Below are 16340 nucleotides of genomic sequence, written 5' to 3'. Positions count from 1 at the left end.
CTGCAAATTGGGTGTTTTATCTATGTGTTTTGGGAGCAATTTCATTTGCATTTTCAGACATTACTATCTCTGTTTGGGGCATCCTGAATACTGAAATTTTGGGCAGCAAGTATTAGTGATCGGTGGGCCTGGGCCTGGGCAGTAATTTCTCTTCCTTTTGATCTGTTCTGGATCAATGCCTGCTATCATTTCAACAGGTCTGGTGCGAGTATACAAGCTGGGCAGATTTCCTCCTTGCAAACAACACTGGTTGTGTAGTGGGGAATTAGAAATAAATGTATGCATTTTACAGTCTGCTGCAATTCATGTGTGCACTCACAGTCTACAGCGATTTGGAGCTGCTAATTTAGACCTGCTTCCTTGTTTAAATTTTAATAGTGAAGGCAAATGAAATGTGTTGAGAATATTTGTATAGTTTGCAAACTGATCAGAATTGTGAGCTGCTGCAAGTTGCATTGTTTATGGATTTTCTTACATATTGAATAACATTTTGCTAGACCATGAGCAGTTGTGATGTACTAATTATAGCATTGAAATAAAATAATTAGTGGTGAAACAATAATATGAGTTTTTAGTTGCAAGCTTGAGCAAGGTTATTACCAAAGGCAACAGACACCAAATCCACATTCATACTTTTGTAAAGAAACAAAAAATCAATTTTTACAATATTCCTACGAAAGAAAACAAGTTGGGAATTCCTTTACCCCACAAGGCAGCAATTATCATGCCACGACTGCAATTATCAGTCTCCTTACATCAAAAGGAACAAAAAAAATGGATTGGAGAATTAGATAAACTGAAAATTCAGTCTATTACAAAATGAATGTAGATTAAGCGTAACCCTAAAGTAACAAATATATTCAGTCTTTTAATAAAAAACTCAATAATAATTAAGAAAACCACAATTGCACCAATCAAAAACATATCTATAATATAATATTTTAGGGGCATGACAGTCAAAAGTATTTTGAGCCATATCAGGTCCATCTTTACTTTTGTCGAGTTTAAAACATATGTTTTGAATGCATAAATCACAGTGCAACATACTAGAAAAGTGATCAATCGATTCATAGTTCCAAATAAATATTCCTCTCATTTTACTTTTCCAATATAAATGATATAGTTGTCATTAAGTAAACATGCAATTTGTATCCAATATTGAACTCAACTTGAAATTTTTCATATTGATAAGGAGGAGATATTTTCCACAGCAAGTCAAATCGTGATACTGCTATCAGGATTTAGCTGTGTAGTTTTTGAGTCAAACTCATTGACCCATGTTTCATATTATTATTTAAAAAGCAGTGGTTCATACTTGATAGACCAAGCTAAACATAGATAGGAAGCCTTCATGCCAAGTTGGCCAAGAGTCAAGCTATTATAGATCTTTGCAGAAGTAGAGGAGACATTATTTGAGCAAGAAATTGATTGGGTGGAACAATTGAGATGTTTAACTTAGGTATCTTAAAAATGGGTATATGTTAAATGCCAAGAGGTATCAACCTTGAACCATCTATCTTCTATAGTAATGTCCCCTCCATAATTTGCCTAAAATAACAATTCAACAAGATTAGGATTAGAGTTTACTATATACAGGCTTTCTTCAATTATGTGATCGGTAACTTGAAATCATGCATCACAATTAGGGTACATTTATAATCATAAGTCATAATTATATTTCTATAATATAGAAATAACATATAAAGGATGTAAATCAAATCAATAGATTGCTAAAGTTAACTTTAGGGTGACCAACCTTAGAAAAGGTATGGTGACTTGATGAGGTTCCATAGAAACCTCCTACCCTACACCCAAGAGTGGATTTATCATTCTCTTGGTCTCATGTGGCATGCCTAGTGTGAGGTCCTATCACTGTTCTCCTCTATCTCTCCAATCCTAACTTGTTTCTAATGATTGAACACACATTTACCAAGACAAGGATTGTGAGGAGCATTCACAATAGGGTGCCTTAAAAGTCTATGCTTCCTAAGCCCAAAGGCACTCCACTCTGTCCCCCTTTGGCCCCATGAGGACTCCCTAGTCACAACCATGAGGTGGTGTTACTAAGTGTAGACACCTAAAAACCTTTAGAAAATAAAGTATTTTTAAATACTTTATTTTCTGAAAAATTCCTGATGACATCATCATTTATTAATTAATTATTTATTTTATTTATTTATTTATTTTTATGCCATTAAATCCCTTTATCTTAATTTAAAATATTTAATTAAGAAATCCCTCCCAAAAATGTTTAAATCTTATTTAAACATTATTTCCTTATTTATTAATTATTTAATTAATAAATTGACCAAAAAATCCAAAATAAATAAAAAAATTATTTTTTGCCCAAAACTTGGCCAATTTCCTTAAGACCACTAACCTTTTCCAAAATCTTCTAATCTTTCTTTAATTTTGATTAAAAGCTAATCCCATCATTTCCTACCCCTAATCCCAACTCAAAATATTTAATTAAGATTAAATATTAATCCTCATGTTTATTAGAAAAGTTTTAATAAATATCTCCTCAACCCAAACCCTTGAAATAAATAAAACTTTATTTATTTCCTAAAAATCTAATTTATCCTCATCCTAAGAAGTTCTAGACTCTTCTAGAAAGTCTTCATCCTCATCCTAGGAAGTTCTAGACTATTCTAGAAAGTCTTTATCCTCATCCAAAGTTTAGACTCTTATAGAAGATGTCTTCAAACCTAATCCTAATCCCCTCCTAACCTTGTCACATTCCCTAAACATGGGTTAAAACTTACTAACCCAAGCCAAAGTTAACAAATATCTCCTCCTTCACCCACCCTCATTAAATGCCATCCACTTGCATATCCCTAAGCTAATCTTAAACCATCCTAATCCATCCTCTAATCATTTGCACAAGCCTAAGCAAGCTTAAAACCTTCCTAATCAAGCCCAGGTCGAACTTCCTCTCATCTCCCTCAAAATATCCCAACCATAAAACTTTATGAAGCCCACTAGGCCATAAATGACTCTTTCAAGCCCTTTTATTGCTCTTACAAGCCATTATGAGAGTCTTTATGAAGATTTTATCCCTTGAGCCTCTTTTGTTGACTCATCCTTCCCCTTTCCTCCATCCTCTCACCCTGTGACATGTGTCACTCCCTGATTGGCTGTAAGGAATCACAATCCATGTGCTCTCCTCTCATGCAATCTAAGCCCTCCATGAGCTTTTTCCCATCCTTGCATCTTAGCCCTCAATTCCTCAAGCCTCTTGCCTATAAATTGGATCCTTCCTCTTTGCAAAACAACACAATCCATGAAGTAAAGTCATAATGCCATTTTAAGAAGCCATTTTACATCAAAACCATACACTCACACCCAAATTCCAACTCCATTTGAAGCCCTTTTTGAAGCATAAGCTTGAGCATACATCCTATCTATTTAGACAAAGCTACTCAACAAGAGAGCTTCTCATTGAGAGAGCCCATTAATGGCTCATATTCTCAATTGAGAGCTCATCTTAGTCTATCTTGAAGTTTATGAATTTTGTTTAGTTTGTAGAAGCTTTTATTTAAATTTGGTTTCTATTAGCATACTAACATTGCTCATATACATTTTGGCACGCCCGGTGGGACCCCGCATGGGTCATCTTCATTAGCTTTTTTAGTCAAGTTTTGTATGTCATTTGCTAATTTTGGCTAATTTTACTTATTTTTGTGATTGGTAGGATTGTATAAATTGGTTTTGTAGGACCACATGAGCATGAAGAAGACAAAGGAACTCATAGTCTATCTCATAGTGTTTGCAGATTTTTCAAGCTTATAAGTGTACAAAGCACTTGGAATTTTTCTTCCTCTTCTTGTCTATATTCTTCTTATTCCATCTACTTCTTCTTCTTCTTCTTGTGGGAGATCTTGGCCATTTTTTTTTAAGGAAGCAAAATCATACACACTTCTTTTTAGTGCTTAAAATGAACCCCCAAATCATACTTAAATCCATTAAAAACTAAAAATTTGCAAAAAAAAAAAAGCCTTTTAACAAGTGAAACTAAACCAATTCAATCATTTGCATCCTTTCAACATCAAGGTTTTAGATGCATTCATGCAAAGTTAGGAACACTTCATTTTTCGAAATTTAAAAATAACTTCAAGTTTCCATTTCAAAAGGTTCAAAATCAACACTAAGTGCACACTAAAATCTAAATCAAACTCAAAGCATCAATCAAGGATAAAATGAACCTCATTTGCAAATATTTTAAAGTTCTTTTAAAAATCTCATGAAAACTAAGAGTCCTAAATGGTTGCCAAAAATTGTCCCAAAAGCTTCGTTATTTGTTCCAAACAAATGTCTTGTTGCAAAATCTTGAATGTTTCTTAGGTTTTTCATGCATCAAAACAATCTAGGAATATCATTTTTGGGCTTAAAATATGCAAACTAGAACACAAAATCTTGAATGAAAACCAAAGTCCAAAGAGTCATTTTCACTTTTGAGTCCAAAACAATCTTGAATGCTCTAAGGTTAAAACAAAGCACTTCAAAGTTCTTAAAACAACACACAAAATCTCAATCTTGAATGCTCAAAGGAAAAAACTTGAATGTTTAATCACTTGTCTTTGAATGCATGTTGCTAAACACACTCTTGAATGCCATGGATTAAAATCAAATTTTTCTTGAATGCATGATTAAAACAACAAATCCAATCTTGAATGCCAAGGATCAATTAACCATTGCAATATCAAACACTTCATTTGGAGCTTGTAAAATTGAACAAAACAAATCTTTTTTCCGCATGCAATTTAGGTAAAGTTTGATTTTTGGACATTTAAGAAACTTTGTTAAGTTAAATACAAATTTGCAAAAATCAATTTGAATAGTTCCTTGGACTCACCTCTTTTCTAATCACCCATCAATTCAACCATTGGTTGCAATCTCAACGCCATTTATGGGGATGGGTCTACTTGAAAAAGGTGTTAAATGTTCCACAATCTAACTCACTCACTTGGTCTTTGAACGTTTGCTTTAACTTTATCAAAAATTTTAAATGACCAAAACTCTAGATTAAATCGATCACACTTCAAGTTTGGGCACTAAAATTGAACAACTATTGACGTGGAGGGCCTCCGAGCGCGCGAGTTTGCTTTTGTTGACCCTAACTCTTCTTCTTGTTTGCATTCTTCGATCGATTTACTTTTGTTGGCGCTTCAAGTTGGAATTGAACATTGTCTCTTAAACATGAGTGCTTGCAAAGTCTAGATTAGCACACATAAGAGTCAGTTGGTAAAAGAACAAGCGTGTTTTTTTTTTTTTAGCCCAAGGTCATCCAAGTCTTCTCTCCCCTTGTCATCTTTCGAGGCCATCTTGGGTGCATAAGATTAGGATCCAAAACCTTGTTTCTTTTTAGGAGGTCTGCTTGGGGATTTCATCACCCCTTGGACGACTTCAACTCTAGCGTTCCGGCGAAGTATAAAAATCGGGAGGTGAATCCAAAGAAACCTCTCTTGGAATCAAGATTTTGTCACTCGGGTTAAGCCTCAAGGAACTTTATACCCTTGAGAAGTGAAAGAGAAGTGGGTTACCGCTCCTCTCAGCTGTGTGACATCTTTTTGGTTTCATCTACGGATTTGGGCTTCACGTACTTTGCGTATATCGAGGACTCCCTAGCTATAACAAATTTCATCCTTGTAGAAAGCTTCCTAGAATGTTGGTGTGTTTGACGTGCTTGCTCCAAAATTTTGTCTGCTTGTTTGTTCATAGCTTTTGAATGAATGTTTGCCAACTTTGGTCAAAATCCCAAAAAAGCAGAAATCTCCCAGCTCAAAGCATACTTAGCGTAGTCACTGCCTCATCAGAAAATCATCCAAGCTCCCCCGCTACAACTGAATCTATCTAGTTCCTTGCTTTAGAACAATCCCAAATCCAAAGTCTCTCCAAATCATCCCCCCCAGCCAGCTAGCAACCCAATCCAAAATCACACCCAAGCCTTTAGAGAGTTGTTGTCATTCTGCTAGAATTTGCTATCCAATCAATCCGACCAATCCACCAGCCTCACCAAAGTTATCTCTTTGACAGAGCTTTGTCTAGGGTAATCTAGCTTTGTCACTTGTTATCCCTCATCACCTTGAGCTAAAGGTTGGGATCCACAAGTGGTCAATCTTGTGTCATGCCCATAGGATCATTAGTCTATCCTTAAGTTGACACAATCTCCACCAATCCAGCACATAGGAAAGCAAAACTCTCACTTTTTGACAGCATGCCCTTGAAGTCTTCCATCCACAGGAAAGCCAAAAATCTCCAGCCAATCCTCCTTAGGTCTGTCATATAGCTTTGACTCTCCCTAGGAAATCCTTCATCAGCCAATCCAAAATCTGCGCTTAATCCAAATCCAACCATGAGCTTCCGTGTTCATCCATATGCAAGACCCCATCCCCATCCAACTCATCATCAAAACATGAAATCCCAAACCTATCATGATGTGTTCGATCGTATTGTCCTTGCTCCCGCCACCTCCTATTCCAATGATGATGAAAATCTTGTTGACTATGACGGGTATATTGAAAGCCTTAGAAACATTCCCCCAAGCATCCCACAAAATCCATGCATTCTTCCAAACTATCTAGTCATGCCATCTGATACCCCAGCTTCTCCTCCATCACCCAATCAACCAAGCTTCCAATCTTCCACCCCCATCACACTAGCTATTCCTGTCAATCCACCTCCACCTCCGGCACACGAGTCTCCAAGGAATCTCCTAGAGGAAATACAAGAAAAGTCGCCTCCAGCAGCCGATAAGCCATGTCATCTAATCCAACCATGTGAAGTAGTCAATAATGAAGGTTCCCCATCTATAATATCACCTCCATCTCCCATAGCTATCATCCCCATACCATCCATCAAATTACTTAAAATCCTTCCACTTCTCGCAAGCATCAAAATCCCACCATCTGTCAAAACCCTCCAAATCCTATCCACATCACCTCCAAGTATTTCCCAAATCTCCCGTAATGACCCTTATGCATCCATCTTCTACTCACCCATCTCCACTACTGAATCTCCCATCTATCCATCCGCTGCCTTTGAAGAGTCCATCCCTTCACCTCCTATCGCACCATCCACTCCAAACCAATCCTATCAAGATCCTACCCAAAAGCATGTTGACATCCCCCAAAGCATAAACGAAGATATCATCGTACCATGTCTTCCATCCATAGTGCAGTCACTATCCCCTCCATCTCCAAAACCTCAAGCTATACCTCCTCTACTGCCGGATATCTTTTCATCCCATCAGCTAAATCAAGATCCTATCCTACCATCTCCTCCACTCCATGCTTCCATCTTACCACCTATCCAAGCTATTTCACCATCTATAATATACCCTCTTGGTTCACTTACATTCATCCATAGTGGCCTCCTCTCAGCAAAAGAATTAAGAATAGTATCTCCCTATTGCAGTACATCTGATAAAGCACTTCCACCATTTTCTGCAAGCAAAAAGTATCCTCAACTAGTTCAAATGCTCAATCGATGGCATTATCAAGGTCAAGGTTTAGGACCACAAGAGCAAGGAATCAGAAAGCCTATTATTGCACAAAAAAATCTAGGATTTCATGGTCTTGGATATGTATCCAAAGGCTCACCATCTAAAGGTGTTGGTACACCACACCCCCAAACCAAGCCTATCTCCAAACCCCCCATGCCAGCCTCCCATCACTCCTTCAAGAAATCTTATGTCATCCCCCCTCCACCATCTTTGCAACCTAAAACAACCTACCATATCCCCCCTTCATCCACTAAATCCATTTTGGGTCCCTATGTCCCAAAATCTACCATCCTCCATCCTCCTATCAGCCATCATTCAAATCCTATTCCCTCCATTCCTATGCAAGATCAGCAAAGGCACATATCGAGGCACATCATCCATCATCATCCCCCTACACGCTCTCCCATATCCTCTCCATCTCACAAAGCTTCTCCTAACCATCTTCCCAAAGCTTATCACAACAATGTAAATGCCAACTTCAAAATGCATAAAGCTAAAAATCCACATCCTAGGAAATCATATGTCTATTCTAAAAGACATACTCCAAAAAGGAAAAATCCAATCAAAGAATGCAAAATAATGCAAACGCCTATGAAAAGAAAATCCAAAACCATGTGGATCCCAAAGAAAAAAGTTGAAACCCAATGCATAATGGCATCCACCATTGCTAATCCTCCATCCAGTGACTCATGGCCCCCATCTCCTAACTCCATCTTAGGTGCCTATATCCCCAAGCACGCTTCCACAAATCCTCCATCACGCCCGCATCTACCATCTATCCCCCATATGCTCTTTTCACACCCGTCCCAACATGTGCCAATGTTGCTCTTGCAAACATCCCCATCTCATGCTCCTTTCCAACCTTTTCATCCCTCCATCTCCTACCATCAATCCCATCTAATCCAATCTATTGCATAAATCACACATCCAGTGTACCAACAGCTAGCAACAAAATTGAACATTCCAACAGCCAGTGAAAAATCCCAAAAAAGACAAAATAGCTGAAGAAAGCCAAAATCATTCCAGCAAAGTCCAAAGTCAAAAAGTCAAAAAAAAAATAATAATAATAATAAAGAAAAATAAAGCGTCCACTAGTGAAAACTTGGCAATTCAAGCGCCTTGGACAAGTACCATGATGAAAACTTGGCAAACAAGCGTCATGCGTAATCCCGCCATCCCCAGCTTAGCCTATCACCCTCATGCTTTTGGTCATCTCTTGACATCCAAATCCATCTTCCAATCTATCCACCTATCCTCCACCCTCCATCTTCCATCTCACACCATCCACTTATCTCCTGCAGCTTCAGCCAACCATCCCAGCTATCATCCATCTCCCTAGCCCCTTCAGCTTTTTCCATCCTAGCTTCAATCCTATCACATCCATCATAAGACCTCCTTCCACATGTTATCTTTTGACTGGGGGCACTGTATTCCTTGGAGATCTTGTCTTTTCCATCCTCCCTTGTCATTAGTATCCCGCTCTAGGCTATCCTCATGCAAATCCAATGTCATCCTCTCATTAGCCATTCACTCTAGCGCCATCTATCCGTTCAGCTACCACCAACCTTAGCATTGTCCCCATCATCATCATTGGATGCATCTTGTCAAATCCATATCTTTCGTTATCACCTCATCCTTAGCTTCTACCTCTTGCACCAATTTGAGCCATCCCGCTATCCTCTCATCCTGAGCTTTTTATCCATCTGTATCATACCTATCATTGGTCCGTTAGCTTGTACCATATCTTGATTAGCCCGCTTGTAAATATCTTGGTCCGTCAGCTTGTACATCCTCTTTAGCTTAGTACCATTGTATCTATCTAGCTTTTGTGTCAGTTCCTCCTTGATCAGCATTTTGCACACATCGCACAACCCTTGGTTAGCTATTCCAATGCATCCTTTAACTAGATCTCTTGTCACCAAAGTGTTATCCTTCTTAGTTCAGCTTGCCAGACACATCACTCATCTAGATCCATTAGCTTAGGTGCTCTCCGATAGATCCTTGCAGGATATAGCTTTCCTCATGTCTGATCTTGGTCCGTTAGTATCTTGTCCTACCCATCTCATTGGCAAATAGTTCTCTTTTGGATTTTCACTTTCTTTCGATTTGGAATCTTCCCTTTTGGGTCTTGAAGTATCTTTTCCAAGCAATCTTTTTGTTACCTCCTCAAAGTTGCCACGATCTTCCATATCATGGTATACTGCGAATGGGGCAATCAGAGCGTAAGGTCTTGATCATGTCTTTTGCTTGTTTTCTTTTCTGCTTGTGGGTTACCCAGTGTCGGTTCCACTCTGATTCTTTCGAGATTCATGTGTGATGATGGGGCAATCCTTGCGTGTTTGTTTTGAGTCAGCCTGTCAGTCCTCTGGACAGTTGGTGAAAAGGCCTTGATGTTCTTGGTAACCTTGGCAATTAACCAACAGTCCTATAGCAAATCTAGTGCTCAACTACATGGTGGTACTTCTCTTTGAAGTATCCCCCCCGCTCAAAAAGCTTCAATGGTTTTCCTTCATCTCCATTATCCCCCATCCATATCCAGCATCCGTCTCTCCTACCCCAGCTTATGCATCAGTATCTCTTTGAATCACTCCTCACCTTTAGCTTTAGGGATCCACAATCCTAGTCTTAGGGATCCACCAATCCAAATCAATCCACCAAGCCTCATCTTTCGAGATCCACAATCCTAGTCCTAGGGATCTGAAATGACCCACTCTATATGGGTTACCAAAAAATTTGATACTGGGTTGGTACAATCCGTCAAATACTTATCATGTAACCTTCAGTTGATATTATTTCCATCAAAGTGCAAACAGATCATATAACAGCAATATTTAAGAAAGAATCTTATTGCAAACAAACCCTTACAATAGTCGAATGACAAAGTCTGATTTGAATGTAGATAGTTAAAACTAAATCAAAACCTGAATTTGCCGTCTTCTAGTGTTATCATGACATTGCTAGATCTGTTTTGTTCTACCCCAATCAAAAAATGCTGATAATCCAATTCGTATTTGAGACCTTCCCTGACCACCTATCAACACTGTTGTTTGTGCGTTTTAAAGTAATCGGAGCCTGGTGCGACTGTCTCCTTTGGCAGGTTTCGATTCTTGAGGCGGGTCTAGACTGGATCGTTTTGAGCTTCAGATACGTCCTTGTTTGTTCAAGAAAATCGCATCAACATTTAGCTGGTTCAAACCTGCGTCTTGTTCAATGAAGTCGCATCTGGTTCAGATCCTTTCCTTCGTTTCCTGCGGTTATTTACTCCACGCGTTTGCCAGCGATATTCACATGTGTTGAAGGAAGCCGTCGAAATTAAGATAGAAAATCGCTTCTCACGCCTAGTTCCTCCCAATCCCGAGTGATGCCGTTGGACGGTTTAAGTTTATTCTATCCGCCTCCAATGGAACTCGGAATGTTTATAACAGCATTCGCTTGGTAACAATCTTGAGTTTGCCCAAGATTCTTTCCCTACGCTTCCGTCTCTGGTATTCAAATCAGGCCGCGCGGTCTCAATTCGAAATCCTCGGTTTCTCAACCCTCGGCCAAACCTGAGATTTCATTAGCTTTCAAGAGTTGGCACCAGTGCTGACGGTAACCCTGTACTGTGGATCCACCGATTTCATTGGTCCTCCTCAATGCCTCGGCCGACCTTCAGGAAAGATGCGTCCCCATACTCAGAGTAATTCGGCGCTCAAGTGCTTCCCATCAAAAATAATGTCTAGGGGTGCCTTTGCAATTTTCGAATAGGAATGGAAGATTTTCCCACTGTAAGACCCAGTTTTCTTATTCAAAACAGTCCTTACTGTTAACTGCCTTCAAAGAACCTTGAGAAAGCCTTTCGTCCAGATTTCTGCCCTAATGAGATGACTGAAGCGCCACCTCCCGATTTGCAATGATTCGGGTGATATCTCACACCCTCAAAATTGCTTATCAATTGGAGTTTTCGTTCCCAAAGATAAAAATTGAGAATTTGCAGACCAAATGACTACAAATTGCTCCAACTAAAGAAGAAGTAGAATCCACAAAACCCGCTTGTCCAAATGGGTGCCTTATGTCCTCTATTTATTCACTTCGCTGAGAAGTTATTGGAAGTTTTTCGAAATCATCTTTTATGATGTACTTTAATTCTTAAATTTTATAAAATTAAATAAATAACTTTATAAATTTGGAGTACAACCTTAATTTAATATTAGAACGAGTAGGCCCCACTTACTGAATTATTATTATCCGAGAGCAAAAAGAATGTAATCATCGGAAAACAAAAATGACCCTCTTTCCATAATCATTTGCCTACGAGAGTCGATGATAGGCAAATTCCCTGTTAAAGTTATGTCGCTTAGAAAGGGGACATGACAGGATCTCCGAAACCCATCTTCCGCCAATCTGACTCTTTGAAATCCTGTTGCATCAGCTTTTTAATCCCCTCATCCATCTCCCTATCCTGGATTCCTTTTTATAGCGCTCTACTCCTTCATCCTCTGCAATCTCTGAGATCTTAAGCTCACTTCCTCTTGTGCCTCTAATTCTCCCTTTATCATTCTCCCGTAGTGAGAGTTTGAGCTAACTAAACCTCTTCTCTTAAGCCAATCTGAGTCTTCTTGCTCATCTTGGATTCTTGTACTTTTCAACAAGTCGTTGAGCCTCGCTTTCTCTCCCCGCCGCCTTCTTGAGGGGGCATCTTGCAATCCATTCTCTCCTCTTCTGCTCTAGCCTTGGGCATCTTATTTTCTTATCTTTGATGCCATGCCACTTGCGACATCACATCAAAGAGGGGCAAAATGTAGACACTTAAAAACCTTTAGAAAATAAAGTATTTTTACTGAAAATTTCCTGATGACATCATCATTTATTAATTAATTATTTATTTAATTTATTTATTTATTTTTATGCCATTAAATCCCTTTATCTTAATTAAAAATATTTAATTAAGGAATCCCTCCCAAAAATGTTTAAATCTTATTTAAACATTATTTCCTTATTTATTAATTATTTAATTAATAAATTGACCAAAAAACCCAAAATAAATAAAAAATCTATTTTTTGCCCAAAACTTGGCCAATTTCCTTAAAACCACTAACCTCTTCCAAAATCTTCTAATCCTTCTTTAATTTTGATTAAAGGCTAATCCCATCATTTCCTACCCCTAATCCTAACTCAAAATATTTAATTAAGATTAAATATTAATCCTCATGTTTATTAAAAAAGTTTTAATAAATATCTCCTCAACCCAAACCCTTGAAATAAATAAAACTTTATTTATTTCCTAAAAATCTAATTTATCCTCATCCTAAGAAGTTCTAGACTCTTCTAAAAAATCTTCATCCTCATCCTAGGAAGTTCTAGACTATTCTAGAAAGTCTTTATCCTCATCGAAAGTCTAGACTCTTCTAGAAGATGTCTTTAAACCTAATCCTAATCCCCTCCTAACCTTGTCACATTCCCTAAACATGGGTTAAAACTTACTAACCCAAGCCAAAGTTAACAAATATCTCCTCCTTCACCCACCCTCATTAAATGCCATCCACTTGCCTATCCCTAAGCTAATCCTAAACCATTCTAATCCATCCTCTAATTATTTGCACAAGCCTAAGCAAGCTTAAAACCTTCCTAATCAAGCCCAAGTCGAAATTCCTCTCATCTCCCTCAAAATATCCCAACCATAAAACTTTATGAAGCCCACTAGGCCATAAATGACTCTTCCAAGCCTTTTTATTGCTCTTACAAGCCATTATGAGGGTCTTTATGAAGATTTTATCCCTTGAGCCTCCTTTGCTGACTCATCATTCCCCTTTCCTCCATCCTCTCACCCTGTGACATGTGTCACTCCCTGATTGACTGTAAGGAATCACAATCCATGTGCTCTCCTCTCATGCAATCTGAGCCCTCCATGAGCTTTTTCCTATCGTTGCATCTTAGCCCTCAATTCCTCAAGCCTCTTGCCTATAAATTGGATCCTTCCCCTTTGCAAAACAACACAATCCATGAAGTAGAGTCATAATGCCATTTTAAGAAGCCATTTTACATCAAAACCATACACTCACACCCAAATTCCAACTCCATTTGAAGCCCTTTTTGAAGCATAAGCTTAAGCATACATCCTATCTATTTAGACAAAGCTACTCAACAAGAGAACTTCTCATTGAGAGAGCTCATTAATGGCTCATATTCTCAATTGAGAGCTCATCTTAGTCTATCTTGAAGTTTATGAATTTTGTTTAGTTTGTAGAAGCTTTATTTAAATTTGGTTTCTATTAGCATACTAACATTGCTCATATACACTAAGTATCTACATCTATTTTTGTTTTGAAAGCATTCACACAATTTCTTGCCATAGGAATCAAAATGGCGGCTAGCTCTACCTCCAAAAGTCAAATTCAAAATAGACCCAAATTCTCCTCTCTCTAAATACGTTCAAATGATACAAAAGGTTGAAATCATGAATGGGTTCATTGATTTTGTGCACTCAAATGGTCAAAATATGAGGCTCTTTCATGATAGGTTTAAGAAGGATGTTCATAGTTGGTGGTACTTCCATGGACAATTCTCCTAACGTCTACAACCCTTTGCAATCAAAATAAATATGTATAACTTCAATTATTTACTTTGTAGTCATAAATTGCTAGTTCACATGCATCTAAGAAGAACTAGAGAACATATTTTTTCATACTATCAATAAAGAACAATAAATTGGACTGATAAATAGTGGAGAAACTAGTATGTGTGTTCCAACTTATGTCTCCTTTCACACAAACAACATGACTGCAAACAAGGGGAGATGAAGTTATTGTATATAGAGCCAGAGAATACTGACTTAATGCTTCTACTTCTTAGCATATTGCATTTAAGAATTCTGAAAGCAAGCACACTTTTAGTCCATGTGGGACCAGCATTGCTTGTTGATCTGATGTTCTTGTTGTTACAAGCTAGGGTTTTTGTTGCACCAAAAGATCGACATGTCAATGCCTGATACCACCACTATACTTATAGAACACGAGAGGTAATTAAGCCATGTTATGAATCCCGAAGGAGAACATTGTCAGTTAGTCCAATAATCTCCCCCTCAGCATTACCTAAGGAGATTCGAACCTAAGACCAAGTTTTGATACCACTTGTTACAAGCTAGGGTTGTCATTGCACCAAAAGATCAACTTGTCAATGCTCGATACCACCACTAGACTTATAGAACATAGGAGGTGGTTAAGCCATGACACAAATCCCTAAGGGGAACATAGGCAATCAGTCCAAAGCCTACATCATGTCAATGGTGATGAGGATGATGGTGATGATGTTGATTTAGAAAATCAAGTTGATGATTACAATATAAAAGCCAAGACTAATTGTTGAACTTGATATTATTATATTTTTTAACATTAAACGTGAAGTTTGAACAATGAATATTTATCATGCATGTTTTTAAATTTTATATGGCATTCAAGTTCATGGTGTTTTTGTTGTTTCAACAATGCTACGAGATATTATAATTTTAATTTGTGCTTCGAAGCTACATAAATAAATAAATACAAGACTTTTACATGATTTGGTAGTAATAATTCCAAGCCCCTAAAAAATACTTGAACTTGTGGGTCGAACCCTCAAACCCAAATCAGCAACCTAGCTTAATAAAGTTACTTTTCAAATAATTTAAATTATATGCTTTGTTCAAAAACATTGTTACCTAGTCTCAATATTTTATAAAAGACCACTTATATTTTAAAACATTATTAACTACAATAATTTTTATTTAAAAAGTAATAAAGATTTGTTAAACAATGCAAAGAGCATAGACAACACACATAACACAACCAAGTGATTTACTCGCGGAAAACCATTTTGAAAGAAAACCCCACACCCCAAAAGCTGCATAATATATTATTCACAAATCAACAATATATTTGTTAAGCATGCTTCTAATAGGTGATCGCCAATGGACATCCAGAGGCAACTAAATAGTTATCAGAGACTCAAAGCGACGCAGGTCTAGGATGGAGAATCTTTAATGAAGATGTTCAACCAAGCAGCAAGAGTAACACAGGGAAGCAATAACACAAGGAAGAATGAAATGATAGAATTCAATTGATTACTTTCAGATTCAATGACTGGTAGCAACCTTACAATAGATACAAATCCAGTACGCAATCAATATGCACACGCGAACTTGATCTCTAGATCTTCTTACTAAGTTCCTTTGTTATTCCCCTACTCAGATACATCAAAAGTATTACATATTCAAGCACTTCGAAACACAGATCAGCCTAGAAGACACACTTCCCGATGATTAGGAAGTGTATTACAACTCATAGCTAGAACCCCCAAAGATAGGATCAACGGTCAGGGTTGTGAACACATAAGGTGTTATCATAGATATAGGTCCACACATGTTCCAAGCATCATCATAAAGAAACCCAAATGAGCACATGCAAGAATCACACATCACTTCATGGAAAATCAACGATCAGTCAAAGCAATCAAAACCCCACAATCGGTTAGAGTGCCAAAACCAACGATTGATGAACACACCGATCAATAAACAAATTATTTAAGAGAAAAACAAAGAATGCCCATCAATATGGAATCCAAATGACACGCAATCATAGGAGAGTAATCCAAAATACATCCTCATTAAGCCAGCAGGATCGCACAAGCTGGGACTTACAATCAAATGAACACACGCACAATCATTGATACATGAAAATAGGAACAGAGAACAAAACAAGAAACAAATGATGCAAGATTGCCAAGAAACTCGGATGCTCCTACATCACAAAGTGCATCGCAATGCACAATCACATCACAATGCCCTCATAAAATAGGTTTGCCTTTGAGGGCAAACAATCTA

General features: G+C 37.8%; 1 protein-coding gene across 1 annotated transcript in view; it reads right to left on the bottom strand.

Moving 5' to 3' along the window:
• The window catches only part of MSH6 (MUTS homolog 6), a 127879-nt gene that overhangs the window by 23466 nt on the left and 88073 nt on the right, over positions 1-16340 (bottom strand). The gene's annotated exons all lie outside the window — the stretch shown is intronic.

The sequence above is a fragment of the Cupressus sempervirens genome, chromosome 4, assembly GCF_028749045.1.
Source record: "Cupressus sempervirens isolate cs-2001-9-10 chromosome 4, ASM2874904v1, whole genome shotgun sequence".
NCBI classification, from domain to species: Eukaryota; Viridiplantae; Streptophyta; class Pinopsida; order Cupressales; family Cupressaceae; genus Cupressus; species Cupressus sempervirens.
This window is presented reverse-complemented; position numbering and strand designations above follow the sequence as displayed.